At 36.5% G+C, this 6,556-nt stretch overlaps 1 pseudogene; it reads left to right on the top strand.

Annotated features, from left to right (window-relative positions):
* Positions 1-4,030: 4,030 nt before the first annotated feature.
* On the top strand, positions 4,031-5,740 carry LOC105710141 (serine/threonine-protein kinase Nek7-like; annotated as a pseudogene).
* The last annotated feature ends 816 nt before the right edge of the window (positions 5,741-6,556 follow it).

The following is a 6,556-nucleotide window of genomic DNA, read 5'->3' as shown; positions in this document are numbered from 1 at the left end:
GAATGCTAAAACGCCACTAAGGAAAATCAATCACAGAAACAAAACCATGCCCTTGGTAGCAACATGGATGGAACTGGAGGCCACTCTGCTAAGCCACTGAGGCAAGAACACGAGAACAAACACCACAGTTCTCACCTATAAGTGGAAGCTCAATACTGAATACACATGAACATAAAGATGAAATTAACAGGTGCTGGGTACTGCCAGAAAGAAAAAGGAGGGAGACAGGGAGCCTTGGAGGAAGAATGACCCAACTAGTGCTGTGTTTACTGCCTGGGTAATGGGTGCATTAGGACTCCAAGCATCAAAATTCTGCTGTATAGCCTTTTAGTGGAGTGAACCTGCAGGCATACCCCTTGATCACAATAAAAGGAGCTATCATTTTAGAAAACCCAGCTTTGGACATAAAAGCAGAAAAAATAAAGAAAATACAAGAAAAACACACAAAACAAAACAAAAAGCCTATAGTGGCCCAATCCATTCTCCCTGTAGCATGAATGCAGAAAGACAACTGAATTGACACAACAGAGGAGCCAAATAATCAACCCAAATTTATATACAGTGAACATGTGGGTTTCTTGTTTTTCCCCCAAAAGCACGCCAAAGGCAGAATGGTTGAGAAAACTTGGGGGTAACGTGCAAAGGACTGAAATAAACCTTTCCTTTGCACAAGACACAAAAAGGGACACAAAATCTGCTGAACACCTAAATGCAATCCTGAAACCAAAATCTCCAAAAAAAACACATATGGTGCGTGTCTATTGCAGGGAAACTCAAATCTGTGCACCTAAGCTACAAGCAGCAAAGGAAGACATAGAAACCAAATACCCGTAGACCACACAATGGCTTTACCATCTCACTTTTCTTCTCAAAGGACACAGTAATTAATGCTAACAAAGGCTAATGTAACCATGTGAGCCTAAGGACATCTTCAGAGCTTCACACAGCTTGAACACAGGAGAGAAAATAGTAAACCCCAATAAAAGGTATCCTACAGACTGGGAGAAAATTATGGAAAATTGTAGATCTGGAAGGACTTCTTATATTCAAGAAACTAATGGGCCTAAGTGGACAGAAACACAAAAACCAATACACATGCTAAAAATGCCCAAAAGACTGTCACAGACATTTCTGAAAAGACTTAAACAGACTCTCAGGTAATAGAAAAGTTTCTCCCTATCAGTAATCATCCCCCAAATGTAAATCCCAACCACACTCAGATACTGTCAAACTCCCCAGAGAATGTGTGTGTGACCAGAAACAGTAATAAAACTTTTTGAAGATAAGGGCAGTGTAGATTTGCAAAGAGAGGAACTCTTACATACTTCTGGTGAGAATGCAAATTTGTATACCCACTAGGAGAGACAGCAGGAGGTTTCTGAAACAACAACAAAACTACCAGTTCCTCTAGCCATCTCAACACTGGGTATTCCTGCAAGACCAAGGAAACCTGGACCTTAAGGAGATGTCTGTCTTCCCATGTTTTATGAAGTACCCTGGACGATAACCAAGGCATGGAATCAACCTGTCTTTCCACCAATGAAAAAACTGCAGGGATTAAAGGATATATGCACAACGGTATACTCCTCAGCCATCAAATTTCTGGGTATCAGTTCAGTACCAGCAAGGTGGAGAAACCTAGAGGGCATTAAGTTAAAGGAAATGAGCAAGGCAGAGGGAGACAAACACAAGACTTCACAATCTCATATATGTGGAATCTAACAAAGTGAATCTCATAGAGTAGCCATGTCAATGGCTGGAGGGAGGATTGGAAATGGCTACAAAGTGATGCTCAGATGAGATGCAGGTACTCTGGTGTTCTACGGCACAATAGGGTGACTAGGCTTAACAATATCATAGCATAATATTCAATATTGCAGGAAAGGATTCAGAATGCTCTCTCCACCAAGAAATCCTCACTGTAGCCTGAAACAGAGATGCTATGTCCTCCAGTTTCATTGATCCACATGTCAAAAGGTCCCTTGCACTTTTTTTTACTGTATTCATTTTTATTTTTATGTTTTTGTTTATATTAGGATATTGTACAATTTTCAAACTAATAACAGAAGCTTTTTGTATGTATATTTAAAGCATAAAATAAAAGTATTTCACAAAAAGATGTCCATATTACAGTACTATTGAATTATGAGTAATGATAAAAATACTTACACAAAAATGAGTAATAATAAAAATACTTACACAGGGTAAGTATGCATTTGTGGGTTACAAACAGAATACATTCATTTTAAGGAATAAACATTTAATGTGAATAACCTTTTGGTTAAAATAAATATCATAGTAAATGTTAACAGCAACACCTGAAGTATATGGATACAAGAAAGGTGTTTTGTAATAGATACTATGTAGAATGGTAAAGCATTCATGAAATGGCTATAATATCTGACTAAATTTACCATCATTGCACATTGTTGAGCACTTTATTTATATAGAGATACCCTTCATCCACCATTCCTAACCCTTACCATGCAAAACAAAGTTACTCCATATTTTCACCGGAGTAACTGGTACCAATGTCTAAATAAGGTTTAGAGTCCATATAGCTTTCATTTTACTGCTCCTCAAATCAATTTAAATGTTTAACTTAATCAATATACTTATGAACACATATAAAGAACATTTTATAGGTGACTATATAAAGCTTCAAATCATCTTCATAATTCTTTGAAATTATCCCATTCAAAATTAAAATTTGATTTTCACACAGTAGTTTCTTTGGGAAAAATATGAACATTTAGATTAAAAAGATATAATATTTGAAGCAAAAAGTTTCCACATGTAGAAATAATGAATTTCCCTGATCATTAAATTCTTCCCAGCTATTTCCTTCTAGCAGATAGATTCACTGAGAAGAAAAGTTTAAATCTTTACTTAAAAGTCACTTTGAGGGGTCATGCTAATAAATTTTAGATCCATATATTCTTAAAGATTGCAAGAAAAAAGTGTGTATCTGTTCCAACCAGAGAACATTTCATCTCAATTATATTACACTAAAATGAACAGGACATTAATGGTCAACAAGAATAATTCTTCTCATACTTCTAGGAATATATCTATGGATGCTCAGCATAAATGTTAAAAGTCACTAGAGTGTGAGAAAAACAATGCATCTAGCCCTCAGGAAAAAAAAAAAACAACAAGATTTCCTTTACCTATTCCAAAATAAAATTACCCTTCAGAAACCATGCATAACTGATTAGATTTCAAAAAACAAGAGTTTATACTTCTTGCCCTTTATACATTTTTTAAGTTTACAAATCACTTGAAAGCATTCAAATGAGTGTAAGAAAAACACATATGAAAAACAAAACCAGGAGTTACATCAGCTAAAGGGAAGTGCTCTTTGGACAAGAGGTTTTCACGTTGGCAGGATAATTCACCCTAAGGCTGTATGGTGGCACGGAGTCCTTTAACAGTGACTGCCTCTTGACCTCTGGGCTTCACAATTCTGTGAGCAGCTGGTCGCCACTAATATGAAAGCATTCAGGCAAAGCACATCTGCACAAAGGCATTTACTAAACTCTGCCCATTTCCTTAAGCCACAGGAAGTCTTACCATCTCAGTCATCTTTGTGAACAATAGAAATGTTAATCTCATAACAATTCTGGTTGTAGTAACGGCCAGTTTTCATTTTATTACACATATTCTAGAATTACAACCTTGTCAAATGAATTGAAACTGTATCAACATTCACAGGTACAGTACAACACACATCCTCTCTTCCTCTTCAACAAGACCAAACACATGTACACAGGGTGGCCCAAATTTTAAAAAGTTTAAAAAAATGTTTTCAATCCAGCAAAAGTGTTGGTATACCAAATATCTTTTAAAAGGGCATTAGGCTCTCAGAAAGTATGAAACAATAATGGATAAAATGCACATACAATATAAATAAGAAAGTAACTTGAAGAATAATATAAAAAAATGTCTGAAGGGGACCAATCAGAACCTCAATAAAACCCATGAATAAAAACTTAGGCTTATACTATAGTGTACAATTACGATTTAAGGAATGCAAGGGCCACCGGTTCCTCAGTTCCAACCACAGAAGGCCTTACAACCAGATATAGGCTATAACACATTAGCCAACTTTCGAATAGAAAAGAAAATTGGTCATGGACAATTTAGTGAAGTTTATAGAGCAGCCTGTCTCTTGGATGGAGTACCAGTAGCTTTAAAAGAAGTGCAGATATTTGATTTAATGGATGCCAAAGCATGTGCTGATTATATATCAAAGAAATAGATCTTCTTAAGCAAATGTAATAAAATATTACGCCTCATTTATTGAAGATAATGAACTAAACATACTGTTGGAACTGGCAGATGCTGGCGACCTATCCAGAATGATAAAGCATTTTAAGAAGCAAAAGAGGCTAATTCCTGAAAGATCTGTCTAGAAGTACTTTTTTCAGCTTTGCAGTGCATTGGAACACATGCATTCTCGAAGAGTCATGCATAGAGATATAAAACCAGCCAATGTGTTCATTATAGCCACTGGGATGGTAAAACTTGGAGATCTTGGGCTTGGCTGGTTTTTCAGCTCAAAAACCACAGCTGCACATTCTTTAGTTGGTACACTTTATTACATGTCTCCAGAGAGAATACATGAAAATGGATACAACTTCCAATCTGACACCTGGTCTCTTGGCTGTCTACTATATGAAATGGCTGCATTACAGAGTCCTTTCTATGGTGACAAAATGAATTATACTCGCTGTGTACGAAGATAGAACAGTGTGACTACCCACCTCTTCCTTCAGATCACTATTCAGAAGAACTACGACAGGAAGTTAATATGTGCATCAACCCAGATCCAGAGAAGCGACCACATCACCTTGCACATGTGAAATTTTTGTTTTCCAAACAGGATCACCACACACTACTAAAAATCCCATGGGACAATGAAATGCTCCACATTCCCAAAGCGGTTCCTACGCATACAAAGTTGATAGAGTGCCATCACACACTTCAATTTTAAATTACTTCCCAAGGCTTTAGTTACCCAATGATTTGTGACAGGTACTAACAGAGAAACACAGGCCAAAGGACACAATGAGGGTGCCTAGGAGCGAATTCAATGAAGGTCGCAGATAATTTAGAAAGTTTATTTTGCCAATGTTGAGGACACAACTTGTGACACACTTTTGAAATCATGACAACATGTGCCCAAGGCAGTCAGGGCACAGCTTTGCTTTATACACTTTAGGGAGACATGAGACACCAATCAATAATGTAGAAAGTATACTGGTTTTGTGACAGGACAACTTGCAGCAAAGGCAGGAAGATGTGAAACAAGAAGGAAGTTTCCAGGTTACAGATCAGTAACACACAAATGGTTACATTCTTTTGAGTTTCTAACTAGCCTCTCCAAAGGAGGCAATCAGATATGCATCTATCTCAGTGACCAGAGGGGTGAGTTTGAATAGAACGGGTGGTAGGTTGGCATTAAGCAGTTTCCAGCCTGAGTTTTCCTTAGTGATTTTAGGGGTCCAATAATTTTTCTTTCACATTTCCCTCCTTTTCTTTTTAAAAGACAAAACTGACAGGTAAATTTGTAACCTCTATGGCACACAATAATTTTAACATAACGGTTAGGGTTATTACTGATAACGTACACTAAGTTTTATCAGAAATACAGGAGTTTCCCATCATTTTGGAATACACACCAATAACATATTTATACAAACAGGCCAGGTGTAGTGGCTCATGCCTGTATTCCTAGCCCTTTGAGAGGCCAAGGCAAGCAGATCACCTGAGGTCAGGAGTTCAAGAACAGCCTGGCCAACATGGTGAAACCCCATCTCTCCTAAAAATACAAAAAGGAACAGGGCATGGTGGTGTATGCCTGTAGTCCCAGCCACTCAGGAGGCTGAGGCAGAAGAATCGCTGGAATCCGGGAGGCAGAGGTTGCAGTGAGCTGAGATAGCACTACTGCACTCCAGACTGATGACAGAGCAAGACTCTGTCTCAAAAAAAAAAAAAAAAGGAAAAAGAAAAAACATATTTATAAAAATAAAGCCCAAAGAAAACCAAATACCATTTCATATTTGACAAAAGTAAACCAAATTATGTCATTTTTGGACTTTAGGAAACCTAATATCTTAAAGGATGCATTAGGATAGAAAAAGACATAATTTATAATTTGATTTTGGAAAGTTTGTCAAATATAAAATGTTTTTTAAAAAAATAGGATTACAGGACATTGTTTAGTCATTTATTTAACCAAAGTGATAATTCAAGGATTTTTTTAAAAAGTGAAAAACCTTCATTCTTTGAGACAGGAGACTTAATTTTCTAAGCAAGAAGCCCTAATAAAAACAGCATTAAGTCAATTACATTTATTTTTTCAAAATTCTGTAAACAATCTATAAAATGTAATGTTGATTATAAATATAACTTTCATAAGCCTTTTATAACGTTTATTAAGGAGTTGGGTAATGCTTCAAGAAAATCTTGTTAATCTGACACAAGCATCCATATACTGATTTTGCATCAGTGTGTCTTTGACATTAATAATTAATTTATAGAGAAACTGAAC

The sequence above is a fragment of the Aotus nancymaae genome, unplaced genomic scaffold (genome assembly GCF_030222135.1).
Source record: "Aotus nancymaae isolate 86718 unplaced genomic scaffold, 86718_ANA_hifiasm-v0.15.2.pri h1tg000008l, whole genome shotgun sequence".
NCBI lineage: Eukaryota > Metazoa > Chordata > Mammalia > Primates > Aotidae > Aotus > Aotus nancymaae.
This window is presented reverse-complemented; position numbering and strand designations above follow the sequence as displayed.